We start from the raw sequence: 17666 nt of genomic DNA, 5'->3' as shown, positions 1-17666 counted from the left end.
CCTCGCTCTCACGAAGCACCGACTTCTCGGGGATCCTTCTAGCCTCCCTGTGGGGCCGGTGGAGGCGGCCGCAGGGGCCCCCAGCTGCGTCCCTGTCCTGATCCCTGGGCAGTTACCTCACAGGACAGAAGAGTGAGCGTCCCCTGTGCGGCAGTGGTGGGTGAGCTAAATATCTCAGGAAGGGGGGATTTATGAGCCTGGATCATCTGGGGGCGAGTGTGTGTGTGGGCTAACTGCTGCCCCAAGGGAGGGGCAGACAGAGCTTTGAGGTGCACAGGTGCATGGCAGAGGAGATGACCCCAAGGACAGACCGCAGTGACCAGGCCACATGCCAAGGGTGCCTGGGGGGCTACGGTGCCAGAGGCAGCAAGGGTCCTTTCCTCACGCCCCCGACGGCTTGGTTTCAGACTCCTGGCCTCCAGGTCCAGGAGGATGCATTTCTGTGGTTTTTTTTTTTTTTTTTTTTTTAAATTTCATTTATTTATTTGACAGACAGAGATCACAAGCAGGCAGAGAGGCAGGCAGAGAGAGAGAGGAGGAAGCAGGCACCTGAGCTGAAGGCAGCGGCTTTAACCCACTGAGCCACCCAGGCGCCCCCATTTCTGTGGTGTTAAGCCCCTGAAGGCGCTGTAGTTGGCCCCAGAAACCTCCCCCAGAAGGCTTTTCTCTGATCTCAGACAGTGGACTGGGCAGGGAGCAAAGCGCTTCGCCTGAGGGCACGCGGCCAGAAAGCAGCCCCCGGGCTTTGAGCCCCAGCTTGGAAATCATTGCCCTCCGCTGGGCTGCACCCCGAGGCCTGTCTGGCGGGCAGCCCCCACTCCGGAAACCGAACTAGGGAGCTGAGCCCGGAGGCAGGTGGGCGGGTTCCTGAGACTTACCCAGAGAATTCTTTCTGCAGGAATGTCAGAGGCTGGAAAGCACAGAGTGGCGGATTTCTCCTGGGTCTGAAAACTGCCTTCTGTGGGTGCATTTGTTTTTTCAAGCAGCAGGCTGGGGCTCAGGCTCTCTGAGAGCCCGTGAGAAGGGGCTGGTATGGTCAGGAGCCTGGAGGGGCGATTGCCCCTCACCTTCTCCTCCGGGCCCCTCTGGGTCTCCTTTGGTGGTCCTGCTGTCGGAGGAGCATCCATGGGGTCACGAGCTGTGTCCCCCTGTCTTGGGGCTCAGTGCAGACACCGGAGCTCTGGTTGGGACACTTTGGGTGTGGGAAGGGAGGCACTGCTGGGGCTGCAGAGCTGGTGACTTCCCCAGGGGGGGGACAGGGGGACAGCTTCCTCCTTGGGGGCAGGGGCGGGGTGGGGAGGCCGGGAGGGGCCCACTGCGTGCTGCACTGTGTGCGGGGTCCCTGCGCGGTCAGGGCTGATCTCCCTCCCGCATCCCGAGCTCTCTCCCTACCCACCCTCCTCTTGCCAGGTCCCAGGCTGCCCGTCATGGGGTGCCGTTTTGTTTTTCTTTCTCCTCCTCTGAGAATCCACTTAAAAACACACATTGAAGTGGCTGAGCCTTACTCAGGATGTGAGCAAACACAGGGAGCCCTGAGCAGGCAGCGGATTGACAGCAGCGGATTGTTTGTGGCCGCCTGTGGCCGGCCGGGCGGGGGCGGGTCACGTGGGGGCGAATGCGTCTCCAATCCTGATTACAGGGGGATTGGCCCCTGCACTGTGCAGCGCCCGCCCGGCTGCAGACCCCAGGCCAGCTCAGCGGGCCCGGGGCCGCTGTCCCCGAGCCACAGGGACCGCGGGGCGGGGCAGGGCTGCAGGAGGGGATGCTGCGTGGCAAAGCGACCGTCCACTCTGGGCTTTAAAAACAATGATCATTTAAAAACGCCTTTTCTGTCCCTAGATTCTAAAGGCAGTTTTCGACCCCAACATTAATGTAATCTTTTCATTCGTGAATTAAGTGTTTTTGAGGGAAGGGTGAGCCGGACACGGCTGGGGCAGTGGGGAGCACCTGTGTGGTAATGATGGCCACTGTCGGCAGGTGATGGGGTGTGACAGGTGAGCGTCGTGCTCCTGGCTGGTGGGTCGGAGTCAGACAGTCTGGCATATGTGGTGACAGTTTCAGGCTTCTGGGCAGACGATGCGGCCTGTGCCCACCACAGTGACCCAGTGACCTGCAAGCGTTCCGGAAGATCCTATTAGAGCGGACTTCCCTGGGCGTGAGAAATGCAGCAGCTTTTTATGGACATGAGTGCATTGTGGGAAACCCAGTCTCACTGTCCTGGCCCCGGGAACAGGGAAAGCAGGTGACCGTGATGCTCTTCACCTGGGAGGAGCCCTGTCCTGCCCTAGGCTTGTTGAATTCTTTATTTTACTGAATTTCCACAAAGCCCTATTGATAATTCTGATTGTATGGGTGGAGGAAATTGAGGTGCTGAGAAATCAAGTAACTTGTCCAGGTTTATAACTGCGGGGTCCAAGTCCTAATCTAGATCCTCTGATTCCGGAGCCTACCCTCTTAACCAGTGGTCCTTACGGAGCAGAGTAATGGCTGAAAAGAAATCCTCTGCATTCCCATAGAAGGAACGGAAGACACACATTCTCTATCTCTATTACACACACACACACATACACACACCATTCCTACCCGTTTCTGTCACACACACACCCTGTTCCTACCCATTTCTGTCACACACACATACACACACACCCCATTCCTTTTTTTTTTAATTTATTTTTTTACACACACCCCATTCCTACCCATTTCTGTCTCTCTCCCACACACACACACCCCATTCCTACCCATTTCTGTCACACACACACACACACACACACACAAACACACACACCATTTTTTGCTCCAACTCCAACCTGATTCTGCAGCCGCTTATTTCATTGTTGGTGGTGGTGGGGGCAGTAATTTTGGGATCCACCCAAAAACACTGCAAAGAGCTCCGCTCACTATAGGTTCTGTTTGGCCGCACGCTATCTTGCCAATCGTCATCCATCCTCTTCTCCGGTTATGAAGAGCCGTTGTTTCAGGAACTGGGAGCACGGAGCTTCCTTGCACTGGATTATTGGCTGAAATCAGCTGGTGATTGAGCAGTGTTGTCTCTGGGCCTGTTGTGGCCTGCACGATCCTTTCTGGGGGTCTTTGCCGGCAATACCATATCTTAGAGCTTCCTACCCCCTTCAAGTATGCGTGTGAGGGTCGAAGGTGCATCTAGCAGGACCGAGGGGTGTCCCTGGCTGGGGGAGGAGATGTGGCAGGACATGGGGCTTGCGGCGACAGCTCTGTCCCCCTTCCTTGATCACAAGCTCACACATTCAGGTGGAACCTGTCTTGCCCACGGAGCTCAAGGATCCATTATTGAAAGATCTGCTCTTATTTGGCCCAAAGGTCTTGGAAAAGCAAATGGATTCTGCAGCTGCCCAAGTAGAACTGATTTGGGTCCCATTGCTTTAAGGGGCTGGACTTGGCCCCCAAATGTCGTAATGCAGAACCTCACACAGTCCTCCCCTCATGGTCCTCCCCTTGGGATTTAGGGCACTGAGGGTCGTTGCTTTTAAAGAACAGCCCCTGTGTGATAAATGGCCATCAGGTTTTGTGGTTGACCTAATTTCCCTGGGTGATTCTCCCTCTCAAGCTTGTTATTCTGCCAGGATTAGTGTGTGTGTGGGCACACATGTGTGTGTGTGCATGCGTGTGCATGTGTGTGGATAGTTCTGTGCCCATGCACGTGTGTGCACAGGTGTGCCTGCACAGGTGTGTGCCCGTGCATGTGTGCATACCTGTGTGCCATGCACGTGTGCATACCTGTGTGCATGTGTATGTGTGCACAGGTGCGCCTGTGCTTGTGTGTGCACACCTGTGTGTGTGCACATGCCTGTGCATGTGTGTCCTTGTATGTGTGCATGCACACATGTGCCTGTGTGCGAGTGCGTGTGCTCATGTGCATATGTGCACACACCACTCTGACTTTTCCCAATTGTCTAAATTATCTTTAAAAGAAGGTTCCAGAAAGTGCATTAAAAAAAACTATGATTCTCATGTGACTTCTAGTGTAAGCTGCCCTCTCGGGGTGGGGGATAAAAAGGCCTTATTATGGGAGCGCGCTCAGGGCCCGAGCCTCTCTGATTGCTGATTATTTCAGGACTGAAGCTGCAAGAACCAGCGGAAATTGAATTTTGAGATAACTTCGCACTTTTCTTCACATTGTATTCATTCCTTCCTTCTATCCGTCATTCAATCAAATGGCTCTGTGACCACTGTTGCCAGAGTATGAACGTCCCGTCACATGGAGTGTCGGGGCTAGAAGGGGAGGCAGAGAAGCGTGTTCTGAGAAGTGCTGTAGTAAAAATGTGGGGGTGAGTTGGGGCGTCTGGATGGCTCAGTCAGGTTAGCGGCCGACTCTGGGTTTTGGCTCAGGGTGTGATCTCAGGGTCGTGGGATGGAGCCCCATGTCAGGCTCTGCACTCAGTAGGGAGTCTGCTAGAGATGTCCTCTCTCTTTGCCCCAACCCCCACTTGCCCACTCTCCCTCCCCCTCTCAAATAAATAAATAAATCTTCAAAAAATATTGGGGTGAGCGTGAGGGTCGCAGGAGACGGCTCTGTGTCCAGTCCTGTTTTAGGCACTTGCCCATGGAGTGTCCTTTGCTCTCAGGGCCCTTGTCTATAAAATGGAGACAAGATTAGCCCCTCATTTATTCTATGTCATTCCACGTCCCCCGTTCTGTTCCATCCTGGTCCACTCTGTTCCGCTTTGTTTAAACACGGTCTGCATGTAGACCTAACGGAATCCGGTCGGCCACGCTGTGAAGTTTGGACAAGTCTTTGCTGGAGTCCGCACGCAGCAGCGCTGGGGGCGAGATGGGGGAATGGCTGGGCGGGCATCACCGAGGGGCGGGGAGGCCGCCCGGCTGGGGGGTGGGGAAGCAGGGGAACCCCCACCTGGAAGGAGCCTGCCAGAGTCTTGATGGGATGCTCGGTGCCTTGAACGGTTTTTAATTACAATTTAATAACTAAAGGAGAGAACAAAGGCTCATCACGTCACCCCTCACTCTTCCTTGTTCAACACCAGGCACTGGAGAGGCTGGATTACCAAGCAGCAGCAGGAGGGGAACCAAGCAGGGGAGGGGGCTGGGCGGCACCTGCAAGCCGGGCCTGGGGGGGGGGGGCGCCTGCACCCGACGCTGGCAGCCCAGGCTGTCCACCTCCCCACCTGCCCCCTGAGGCCATCTCTTTAAGGCTTCCAGCTGCGGAGGCTGCTGGTCTCCTCCTCTCTCTGTGCGCAGGGCCGGCTCCCGTGGCAGGAAGAAGACTGGCCCACCGCCTCCCCGTCTGTCTTCTCACTCGCACGCTCTTCAGTAGGGACACGACAGGCTTCATTCATCCTTTTGGCACCTTTACCGACAGCGCATTCCCATGTCCACTTGGCAGCATCAGGTCCTGCCCGCCGAGGCGCCTCCCAGCCCCCCGGCCGCAGCTCCCACATAGTTCTGCGTGTCCACGAGTCCGGGAAACCTTCGTGGGCTCGCCGCCACGTTCCCGACGCAGCTGTCACCACCCGCGGGGGGCGGGGGCACCGAGAACAGGCCACCGTTCACACCATGAGGGAGCCTTGATTTTCCAGCTAATATTTACCTAAAAATAATTTCCTGCTACATCTGAACTGGGCGTGCGGGCGCACTGCTGCTTGCTGAGCTGCTTTTCTCCCCTGAGAGCTGGGCGGGCCTGAGTGACGAGCGGCTCCTCCGGCAAACCGGGCCTGCTGGCCTTTCCCCTCTCCTGGCTTCTAGGAAAGGTGCTGGTCCCCGACTTGTCGGCTCGCCCTGTGCGGCCTGCCCTGTGGGGCTCCAGCCCTCTTCCTTTGACACCTTTGCAGTCTCTCCGGGAAGCCTGCTCGGGTCCCGTGCTCCTGTTGGTCCTGTGGACTGACTGCAGGGAGACAAGGCCACAGGGACGCGCTGACCCCAGGCTGGCGGCCTGGGCTCTCTCTGCTTACACCGCGTCGGACCTGAAGAGCTGGACCATTGCAGGGACGGCAGGTGCTGTGAGCACAGGCTTGTCTGGGGAGGCGGGGACGGCGGCGGCTTGGCGGGGCCCCGGACGCAGGAGGTCTGGGGAGTGGCATCTGGACAGTGGGAGGGAGCTTCCAGGAGAGCTCCCGAGTATTCTGGAATGTCCCATCTGCCCCCTGTTATTGGGAGTGAGCGGTGTGCTGGAAAGAGGGCCGGGAGGTGCGGTGGAGAGAGAGGCGTGTGGGAGGAGGCAGGCGGAGCTCGGCCTTTTCGATCACCAGGGAGCAGGGCAAAGGCCATGCCGAGATCTGGAAGGACCATGTGCCCGAGGACGGGTCGGCGGGCGGGGGAGGGGGGCTGCTGTAGGAGACGTGGCAGGGGGAACGTCGCGGCCCAGGCTGGGAGCTGGGAACAGTGTCTGCAACAGCAGCAGAGCCTCGTGGAAACGAGCCTGGCTTCTCCCGACGTCTGATTCCTTCTGCCGCGTGCGGGTCCTTCCCTCCACCTGAACTACGGGACGCGGCTGACCGAGCCCGGCCGCTGCGTTGTTTGGGTCTCTGGGTTCCATCCGCCGTGTCTCCGGGCAGTGATGTTCTAGCATCACATTTTACTCTGGGTGCGGCATTAAATCATCCACGGTTGCGTGTCTGGGGCCTGAGCCCCGCACACCTGATGACGTTCACGCAAGCGTTGAATGGGTGAATCGCTGGGGGGTGTGAGTGAGTGTCGCAGAGCACGGCCAGAGCCCGGCGACCTTCTTAGCTGTCAGACTGTTCCCTCTACCCGTCTGAGCTGTCCCGTGTTTCCAGAGCATTCTCTTCCTCCCTGGTGACTCGTCAGCCCAACGTCCGGTCACCTGGGAGCCTTAGCAAGCGAAGCAGATGTCCAGTAGAGGGACAGCACAGAACCGCGTGGAACAAAGACAGTAATCACCTTTTCCCACTATTCTCTGTCCCCTTAATTTTCCCTTAGTTTACGACAAGCATTGCCAACTGAGATGGGCAGAGATGAGGCACACGTTATTTTAGAACCAGAGAAAGACCCTAATACGTTTCCACGTTCAGAACATTCAGGGATTTGCCAAGGAGAGAATGCAGCCTCCCTTTCTTCACGAGGATTTCACCTGGAAGCTGGTCTCCAGTTGCAACAGCATCCAGGTTACCAACGCTGCATGGTGGGTGCCCACGTTTCTTATCTGCAGGAGGGCTGGTGCCGGCCCCCTGCGCCTCTCTCCCTGCCGGGGTCCCTCCAGGGCTCCCCTCCCCTGCACGTTTCCACCGCACCCCTTGCGCCCAGAGCCCATGCTGCCGTCTGGTCCCCGGCCCCTCAAGGGGCGCCCGGCCAGCTGCCAGGTGGTGCTCAGGCATGTGGGGGTGTTGGAGGCCACGGCCCGTCTCCCCCTGTGCCAGCCCCCCCCCCGCTCTGGAGCTAACCCGTGGCTAAACGCCTGGCCGCGGGTGCCCATGGGCCCATGCCCAGTGCCGCCGTGCCAGCGATCTGCTTCATCCTCAAATCCTCATCTTGGCAGACGGAGCCCCTCGCCTGGCACGGTCGTCACATTGAATCTCTGCTGTGATTTAAACGTCTCATCGTCAGCAGCCCTCCCTGCCCCCCGCCGGGCCCTGCCGAGCCTCGTGGCTCCCACATCCCGTGTCTTGGTTTGCGTCTCCCTTCTGTGTGGCAGGAAGGGGACGGCGGCCGCTCGGGTCCTGTGGGCGGGGGTAGGGGCGCTGAGTGACCACGGGAGAGGGCGTGCTCTGTGTCCTCAGCAGACGGGGCCGTGATTCCTAACAACTGCCTTGATCCGGGGACATGAGGAATTCGCAACGAGTGTCAGGGAGCAAAGCCAGGCCTGGAAGGAGAGCGCTCCCTGGACAGGACTGTGGCCGGGGGTGGGAGCGGGGGTGGGAGGTCACAGAGTTGGCCCACACCTGGTGAGCACGGGGACATCCCGGTCAGGGCAGGGCATCAGGGGTGTGGTGGACAGTCCGGCGCCGGGGATGGGGCCTCTGACATGGTCAGAGCTGGGGACAGGCAAGCCGGAGTAAGGTCGGTTCAGCGTCTGTCCCTGGAGGCCTGCCTGCCCAGGGCTCCAACCCTGCCCCTGCCCCTCACAGTCTGTGTCTTCAGACCAATGTTCTGTGCTCTCTGAACTTTGCTCCTTGTCTGGAACATCTAGAAGATGCCTATCAGAATCCCAACCCACTGAAATGATTGAATGGGAACATACGGAGAAATCCTACTGCGTGACCTGTCCCGAGACACAGATCTTTAGAGGCAGGAGGTGGGTTAGTGGTTGTGGGGGGCTGGGCAGTGACAGGAGTGATGGCCGCCGGTCTGCGGGGCTGATGAAGAGGGGCTGGGCTGTGCTGATCTCTGCTGAATAAGGATGAGCACACCAAATACCGAATATGGCCACGTCCCGCACGGAAAGACGGTCACTCTGACACTGGGCGTGTTTGCCTCATTTAAAAACAGCACCTGGGGGCGCCTGGGTGGCTCAGTGGTTTGGGCTGCTGCCTTTGGCTCGGGTCATGATCTCAGGGTCCTGGGATCGAGCCCCGCATCGGGCTCCCTGCTCCGCAGGAAGCCTGCTTCCCTCTCTCTCTCTCTCTGCCTGCCTCTCTGCCTACTTGTGATCTCCATCTTTCAAATAAATAAATAAAATCTTTAAAAAAAAATAAAAATAAAAATAAAAACAGCACCTGGAGTGATAACACCAGGCTCACCTCCCTTATCTGCTACTGCCCTTGCAGGTCCGACCACCGTGCCCCTGGGGTGGAGGAGTGCAGTGGGCTGGGGTGGCGGTCGCCCTGCCCTCCCACTTTCTCCTGCAGGCTACCATGAATACTGCACAGAGGCCTCTGTGGGTCTCACTACCCGCCCCGCCCCCCGCCCCCAGGCAGAGCTGGGCTGCTGCTGGGCCTGGGGGTAACAAACCCACCTGCACTTCCCTCCAAAGTTTGTCGGGCCCTGCGCCGTGGTGCCTTGGGCAGCGGCTGGGTGGACCGTCCTGGAATGTAGCCCCCCTGCACCATGGCGTGTCTGCCAGCCCCAGCACCCTCAACTCCAGCCTGACGTCTGCATGGGGCGCTGATCACGTGCTTAGGGCTCCCCCCAAGTGGGCTGTTGGCGTGTCTGTGCCCAAGACAGAAGGAGGGGTGTCTGCTCCGGGTCAGTGGGGTGAGCCTTGCAGAGGACTGGACAGCCAGCCCCAGACAGACCTGGGAGGCAGATGGCGTCCAGATGGAACATCCACGTTGGTACCTGCCTCCTCCGCAGTCCCTGGGAACAGTCCCTGCGTTTACTGGAAACCCGAACGGGGAGTAGTTTTGTGGCTGTTCTAAGAGTTTAGCCCCAATTGTGTTCCCCTGTCAAGACCAGGAGCAGCCACTCCCGATTCTTAGAGTCCCAAGTCAGGCTGTTCCTTGGAGGACTCTTCTGTTCCTTTTCTGATACAGGCTGTCCTTACCTTGGGGACTTCCCTATTTCCCCATAGGGCAGAACAAATCCCTAAACAAGAAGCAGGCAGTCACTTGAAGCTGCTTTTGAGGCATAAGGAGTGTGAGGAGAAACACAGTGAAGTTCACAAAGTATGGATCTCAATGACCTGATAAGGTCTGCAAACATGTTGCGTTTTTCAGTTCTGAGTTCGTTGCCAACGTTTAAAACCGAACGTCCACGCATTTCCCACACTATCCAGATTTCTGACAGTTTTCTTTTCTTTTTTTTTTTTTTTTAAAGATTTTATTTATTTACTTGACAGACAGAGATCACAAGTAGGCAGAGAGGCAGGCAGAGAGAGAGAGGAGGAAGCAGGCTCCCTGCTGAGCAGAGAGCCCGATGCGGGGCTCGATCCCTGGACCCTGGGATCATGACCTGAGCCAAAGGCAGAAGCTTTAACCCACGAAAGAAACCAGGGGTTCTGGCACCACTGGCTCTGCTTCCATGTGGCCACAATCACCTTACAGGGACGGTTGTCCCCAGCCTCCTCTGCCTGCTTCGTTCATCCTCTTTCCTGGCCTGCCACACTGGCATCTGTTTTTGACCTGGTATAGGATTTGCTGTTAAACTCTCAAGTCTTTGTTCTTGCTCAGTTGGCAACATGGCCGAGCCAACAAGCCCTTTATGCTTCCCTTCTGGGCCTGAAAAAGGAGATGCGGCAAGACCACGAGGGGACGTGAGATGCTGGACGGGCCTGAGAATGCTGCCGAAGTTAGAGATGCTTCACGGAATTCAAGGTGCGGTCCGCCCAAATTAGGGGACTATGAGCTCAGCTTACCCGTCACTTCAGAGACAGTGTTTAGCTGATGGAACGCGATTTCCTATTTCCATAAATAATCCTGCCAAGCAAGTGATTTAATTGATTTAATGAGTCGGGCTGCGGGAATCAGGCCTGGCTGAGGGTGCATGTTTATTTCCGGTTCCATCTGTGGAAATTTCCTGGGGATTGGGGTGTTCGTGCGGGGTTTTGGGCTTTCACTAGAATTTGTCTCTGCCCTCGGAGCATAGATGGGTGACGTCCTGAGCTGAGCAGCCGTGGCGATCCCATCGGAGGTGGGAGACCTGAAAATGAGAACTTTTTCCAGCCTAAGGCCACATCACATCCCATCTCAGATTTTGTCCAAGGGCAAGTGAGCAAAGATGCTGGCATGATGGCCGTTCTCCATTGGACTCACTTGGTGATAAACGGCTATGTCTCCAAAGTGGCGTTTCCTCCAGAGATCCTCGGTCAGCGTCTCTCAGCGTGGTGCCGTCTCTGTGTGCATGTAGGGAGGGCCGTTCATTCATTCTTTCTCTTGCTCACTCCTTCAGTGAGTCGGCAGGTCTCGAGCTGTTGGCTTGCCACGAAGGGACATACGTTGGTGGTCCCAGGGCGGTGGGGGCATTCTCCTGGGATCGGGTTGATAGGCCAGGGAGGCTGACAAGTCTCCCGCCACGCACAGGGCAGGCCTGAGCAACAGAGAATGATCTAGCTTCAAATTTCAGCAGTGCTGAGCTTGAAGACTGACCAGATCCTCCCCGAGTGTGTTGTCACCCACGCTGTTGTAGGCGTCGGGGACAAGGTGGTGAACAAGGTGGAGAATGTCTTTGTTCTCGTGGGACCTGTATTCTAGGGGCGAAGGAGAGGAGGACAGACAGTTGCTAACTTAACCAGGTAACTTAAGTTCACGTGCCAGCGGGAATGAGGGTGACGTGGTAGAGATGTCTGGAGGGCACAGTGTCTGTTGGAGTAGCTTTGGAATTCCTCTTTGGTGAGCAAATGTATCCATTGGGAATGATGTCATCGAAAAGTAAGAAAATGTGATCTACCATGGCTTAAATAAGTGGTGGGTGTCATTTTCCACCAAGAAGCCTGAAAGTAGGGAACTACTGACGGAGACTCAGGGCCAGCGTCTCCTGTAATTCTCTTGGGTTTTTTTTCCCTCGAGGTCACAAAGTGGCTGTTAAAACGCCAGCCACTGCATCTGTGCTCATTGTGGGGAAAACGGCACCAGCCCATCTGGCTCCACTATCAGGAAAGTAGGAGCTATCCTAAAAGCTCCTGCAACAGACTTCTTACGAGCCAGTGGGTACATCTGCCTCGCTGGACGTGCAGGGCGGCAAGGGAGGTTGGATAAGCTACTATTTATCTTTCCTAGCCTCTCTGGTGGAGGCAGGTATGGGAGAGAGACTCCCAGGGACCCAGGGGGTTAGGCCAGCCAGCTGTTGGGGGCAGGCCATCTGTGACAGTGAGCTGAGCTGGTAATGACAAGAAGGTGCTGGGCATCTGAAGACCCGGGGATGATGGACGTGGTGGAGGGGACCGTGTTGCTGAGGTGCGTGCTGGGTCCTGGCAGATGGCGCTCACACAGCCAGGAAGGTCTGCTTCTGCGAGCATCGCGGGGACTGTCCGAGCTCCCAGTGGCTGCTGTTACCATTGTCCACAGCACACATGGTGAGGTGTCCGTGGCCTGAGATCGAGGTCTGATCCGGAGGCTCTCGGGAGGCTGTTCCCTGCCTCCTCCTCTCCCATCCGTGTGTCTGTCCCCCCACCCCCACCGCCGTGTGTCTCTTACAGGGACAGAAGTTATGAGACGTAGGGCACTTCTGCATGACTGGAGGTCATCTCATCTCAAGGACCTTCACTGAGTGTCCGCCAAGACCCTTTCCCCAAATGACATAACGTTCATGGTGACTCTACGGATGAGGGTGTGGGTACGTGTTTTGGGGGTCAGCTCTGACCCCCGACGGGCCACGAGAACAGGGGAAGGGATGCTTGCTTCTTCTCGATGGCAGACATGGCCTGCGTGGGCTCTGCTCGCAGCCAGGCATCCTGTGACCCCTCAGGAGGTTATGCCGGACCCATGGCGTTGGGGACGCTGCGCTAGTGTTCGTGGCATATCTTCTGTTGGATCTTGTCTTTTTATGTCCAACCACATGCTGTGGTTTTGAAACGGATTGATAAGCCATCTACGGAGCCCAGGCTGTGTGTGAGTTCCGTAGTGAACATCCCTGAACCCTGTGCTTGCCACTCGACGGGTGGCTTCTCAGCTCCTTGCCTTGGTCTGGGCTGTTCCACACGTGGAGTGCTGTTCCATGTTCTCACGAGCCGCCGCGCTGTCAGACTGGCCACCACGTGGGAGGGCTGCAGAGCCAGGCTCATGTGTGGGTTCACGTGCCCAGTATCCTTCTGTCTGAGACCTAGCTTCCTTACCTGGGAGGGCAGGTGCTGGGGGCCACGGGGCTGCAGGCTACCCATGGGGAGATGACTAGGGAGGCAAGTCTCCTGTGGCTACTGCCCCTTCCCACTCAGAGCGTGGCTGGAGAGCCACGGGGCACTTCGGGCTGAGGACCAGGAGCTAGGTCACAGGGGACACGGCTTCCAGGGCCCTCACCTCCTGCGGGGTCCACAGTGTCGTATGGACACGGCCCCAGCGTGCTGAGCACGTGGTTCTTCCAGCAGGACCAGGACCCCGGTGAGCCGCTCGCTGGCCACCATGAACAGCCAGGATGCTTCTGTCGCTCGGTCGGTCCCAAGGGTCCTGGGGTTCCCTCCCAGGCTGGGCTGGGGTGATGCCTGGCAGTCTGGTGCTTTGTGGCCACCACCCGTGGCTGCCCACCTCCTACTTCCTGTTTGTCTCTCTGGACCTGCTCCTGCACCTGCTCTGGCCCCAGCGGGCAGCGGGCCGCCTGGCCGCCGCACAGTTGGGTGGCTGGGCTGGGGGGGCAGCCCCTCCCCATCCCTCCCTGCCCCTCCTTGTCTGCCCTGCCTCCCTCTCCTCCCCCCCCCCCCGCATTGGATAAACAGTATGTATGCCAGGCCCTGTACCAGGCACGGGAACTTGTTGCCTCTTTCCCGCAGAGCCCAGACCAAACCCAAGCAGGCCGCCGTGAGATAGGGACGGACCGATGGGAAGTGGTCAGTGTTCTGGGACCGTCGACCAAGACTCTTCCTGCGGAAGTCGTCCTGCCTTTGTCTGTCTGTCTGTCTACGCACCCACCCACCTCCGTACCTCTCTGCAAGTAGGCTCCGTGCTGGCTGTGGGGCCCAACGTGAGGCTTGAACTCACGGCCCGGAGGTCACGTAGTCCTGCCTTCGACAGTTACTTTGGAGAACACTGGGGTAAAGAAAGAGCTGCCTGGTCCCCAGGACTGCCCCATGGCAGGTGGGGGAGGGGCCGGAGCGAGAGCCAGTGGGGACGCAGGGGCAGACAAAACCCTGTTTCACAGCCTCTTGTCCCGATGGCCCTGCTTTCAAGCTCCTGTGAGGTCCTTCTTTCTGTGTGTGTTTTATACCCTTTAGTGTGGACTTTGGAAGGAAGGGGACCTTTGGGGGGAACTTGCAGAAAAGCTGCAAGAACAGGTTCCATGGTCCCCGGTGGGGGCGGCTGCTGCTTGTGTGCCATCCCGAAGCCGTCCCCGGGTCCCCGCCTCTGAGGACCCCGCAGACAGCATGCCGCCTTGACAGCACCCTTCCCTGCTCCTTTCCCAGGAGCGAGAACGCCCCGTCTCAAAACCACGGAAAGGCTGCCAGTCGAGCTCTGATGCAGCACTGCGACTCAGTCCATCTAGGCAACATTCACAATGTTTACCTTGTCCCGTAAGACCCTTCGTAGCTGTCCCTTTTCCTTTTGTCCCCCAGCAGGACGCATCCCGGGTACCAAGTGGTACTAACTCGGGCTGCTCCCAATCCCCTGAATCTCCTGGGGGCGGGGTCTCAGCCTTTCTGTCTCTGTGCTCGCTTGACCGTCTTTGAGGGACACGGGCCAACAATGTCACAGTTGCCCCCGATGTGGGGTGTGTGGGGCACCCCCCATGACTGCGCTCAGATTCTGCGTTATGGCAGGAGGTGCCGGCTCCTGCGGGGGCCTGGGTGAGTGCTGACACCTACCACGGGGTTTGGGGGGTGAGCATGGACGGGGTCAGTGGGCTGCAGGCCAGTCGCCGAGATCCTTCGCAGTGAAGTGACCGCGGTCCTTTCTGTGATTGGCAGGTGGTTTGTGGGGAGGGACTGTGAGACCAGGTCATGGGAAGTCCCTGTTTCTCATCGGACGTGCCTCACGTTAGGGTCTGCGGCCGACTCTTACCCACAACGACACTTACAATGTGGTGGTTTTTTGTGATTCCTTTGACGGTTATTTGTTGGTTTTCCTCTGTAGGGAAACCTGGGGGACTCAGTTGGTTGCATGTCTGCCTTCAGCTCAGGTCGTGATCCTGGGGTCCTGGGATCGAGTCCTGCATCGGGCTCCCTGCTTAGTGGGGAGTCTACTTCCTCCTCTCTCCCCCTGCTTGTGCTCCGTCTCTGTCAAATAAGTAAGTAAAATCTTAAACAAAAAAGGAAAAGCTTTCGTCTTTCTCCTCATTTATATATTTTTTATTTATTTATGTTAGTGTGGATTAATGGATCATAGCTTTGTTCCGAGCTTAGACTTATTATCATCATGTCCCTTAATGCCCAGAGGAAAGGGCCCAGGGAGCTCCTTGCAGGCCCCTGCGCTCTGTGTGGCCCCGTTTCTGACCTCTGGTGTCATACGCTGCTCCCAGCTCGTAGCCCGCTGGGCACGTTCCCTACTCCGGCCCCAGAGTTAGCCCTCTTCTCCAAGGACAGTGGTTGCTTTTTTTTTTTTGTAGATTTATTTACTTATTTGACAGAGATCACAAGGAGGCAGAGAGAGAGGGGGAGAGAGGAGGAAGCAGGCTCCCCGCTGAGCAGAGAGCCCGATGCGGGACTCGATCCCAGGACCCTGGGATCATGACCTGAGCCGAAGGCAGAGGCTCAACCCACTGAGCCGCCCAAGCACTGCAGGACCATGGTTTCTTTTATTGGAGAATGGTATTTAGCAACCAAGATCTGGGTGCTGGGTGTGGGCGTGGCCTCTGGGGCGTCCCCGTTTCCGGCCCCAGCAGACAGACCTGGGCCGAGAGTGTGCGTCCGGGGCCGCGGTGCTCCCGTGCTTCCATCTGCCTGCGCATCCCTGCCCTCCTGTCTGAAGCAAGGAGCTCACGGGGCTGCTTCCAAGCCCCGTGGCTGCTGGCCCGCAGCTGGATCCGTCCGCAGCAGGATCGCGGGCCTGTGCCTGCACTGAGCCTCCCCGGGATGGAACCGGTGGCCTGGCTCCGCTGGGCTCGGGGCGACGGCGAGCTGCGGTCACGGCTCTCGCCTATAAATATTTAAGAGGTGGTTCAGGTTTCAGACAAAGCACATCGGTGGTAAAGATCAAGGTTTTTGACCTTTTGTCAATTTACTCAGTGAAATACGATCTTCCTGGTCCATTTTTTCCCCAAATGTCATCGACTCCTTTTTTCCTAGTTGAAGTGGTCCCATTTTCTCCAAACGCAGAACAGAGAAGATGTAAGAGTTTGGCACATACGAATGCAAACCAGAAAATTCCCTTTCCTGCCACAGAAGCCAGGCGCCGGCAGCGGCTCGGGGACCGTGGCTGTGGCATTTCAGAACCAGAGGACTCTGGCTGGCACCTGGGGCGGCCACGGAAGGTGGTCGTGGGATCTGTGAGGGGGCCTGGGGGGGGGACCCGAGCCCTTGCTGGGCAGCTCTCCCTGCGGCCAGGCTGGCCTCGCCAGGCCGCCGCGGCTCCTGGGGGGCCGGGAGTCGGTGTGGCCTTTCCGAGGGCTCCGGGGGGCGCTGTGGGACGATGGGGAAATAAATCAAACACCTTGCGTTTCAGCCTCACGTGGCCAAGCTCTGCTCCTAACTAGATCCGCGCTTGAAACGGGCCGGGCTCCTGTCCAGCTGTTCCTCCTCTGAGTTTGAATATTCTCAGCACACGCCTATTTAATGAGAGATAAAATATACACCGAAAGGGAAATTTAAAAAAGAAGCACGTTGGGGGCCCCTTCAGAGGAGCGTCAGAGACTGGAAATCGCAGACTGCGTGGAAGACGGTGAGGAGGGCACACAGCAGCCCAGCGAAGCCACACCCTCTGCTGAGGGCCCCTTCTTCCCGGCCCCCGGGGCAGGTGCAGGTCCTTGTGGGGGATTTTGTTAAGGCCTCAGGCCTGGTTTGGGTGGGGTGCCTGCAGGGCTTGTCACACTCCCTGGCCCCAGATGGTCTCTAATAGGGAAAGACTCAGTTGGGGGCCATTCCCAGGTGTTGTGTGGCCGCATCACACCGGTGGCCTGTCCTCCACTTTGCTCAAGCAGTGCCTTCTTTTGATTTTGTCTTTCTGAGCTCCCGGGTCTCCTTGGGCGGCTGGCGTGGCGCACCCCTTCCCACCCACACCCAGTTGCACGGAAAAGCACAATGATCCCTTCCAAAACGCAGCACTGAGCCCTGGATGGGGGCTCGGGCTAGTCCCCATTCTCAGACCAGCCCCGCTCCGCCCAAGCCTTCCCAGCCCACGCTGAGCACCTTCCTGTGACATTTACAGAGCAGGTGGGTTTTTGTTTTTGTCCTTTTTAAACAAGACTGTATGAATTTTGGTTCAAGAAAACGCTGCTTGCAATCTCTTTGATATTTTCCTGCAAGGTCAGGAGGTTCCCATTTATTCGTGGCATTTTCCTTTCAAGGCCTAGGTCTAAATGAGAAATTATAGGGTTGGTTGCTTCTTTGGAAAGGAGCTCTCTCTCTCCCCTGCCCCCCGCTGCCCCCTCTGCCTCTCTGCCCCCCCGCCCCCCAGAAAGCCATGATGGGTTAGGAAAACCGGTGCTTCCTTAGCCCCAGGCTGGAGAAAAGGGGTCTTCACACAATGCGGCCAGCTCTGGGCTTTTCTGGACAAAGAGGACACCAGCGTTCGTGTTAGAGTGAGGCTTCCCTTCGGACTTCGCATGCCAAGACTGGTGTGGGGGGGCGGGCTAGGGGTGCACGGGCTCATGGGTGCAGGCGGGAGGCCCGTACCCAGGTGAGCCTGTGTGGGAGGTGAATCCACTAATAAGGGAGGTGAGGCGCTCTGACACTCACAGTTACCAGAGGGCTGCGCCCAGGAGGCAAGGCCCTGATGCAGCGTTCAAAGCAGTTCTGGGCGGAGGCCAGACAGGGAGCGGGCCGTGACCGCTGCAGGAGGCTCTCGCGTGCCCGGGGCTCGGGGAGGGGGTAAGAATGCAATCGCACGTGTTGGGGCAGCGGGCGTGAGATGGCCACCCTGAGAGCACAGTGCACCCCAGGCCACCTTGCCAGGAAATACCTCTTGCTTTTGGTTCCAAAGGAGCAGACAGAGTCTTCAGGGTTTCCGCGAGCGGCGATCACACTGTCTCGGGCCTGCCCACAC

General features: G+C 57.7%; 1 protein-coding gene across 4 annotated transcripts in view; it reads left to right on the top strand.

The window, feature by feature from the left end:
* Positions 1 to 17666, top strand: part of RIMBP2 (RIMS binding protein 2) — a 203029-nt gene that overhangs the window by 11015 nt on the left and 174348 nt on the right. Inside the window, exon 1 of one of the 4 annotated variants that reach the window (XM_082698200.1) lies at positions 6943 to 7132. The exons of the other annotated variants lie outside the window; for them this stretch is intronic. The gene's annotated coding sequence lies outside the window, so the exon portion shown is untranslated. Of the gene's footprint in view, positions 1 to 6942; positions 7133 to 17666 lie in introns of those variants that run through there. 4 annotated transcript variants of the gene reach the window in all.

Source organism: Mustela nivalis, assembly GCF_964662115.1.
Source record: "Mustela nivalis genome assembly, chromosome: 14".
Classification (NCBI taxonomy): Eukaryota; Metazoa; Chordata; class Mammalia; order Carnivora; family Mustelidae; genus Mustela; species Mustela nivalis.
Note: the sequence above shows the minus strand (reverse complement) of the source record. Positions and strands in the feature narration are given on the sequence as shown.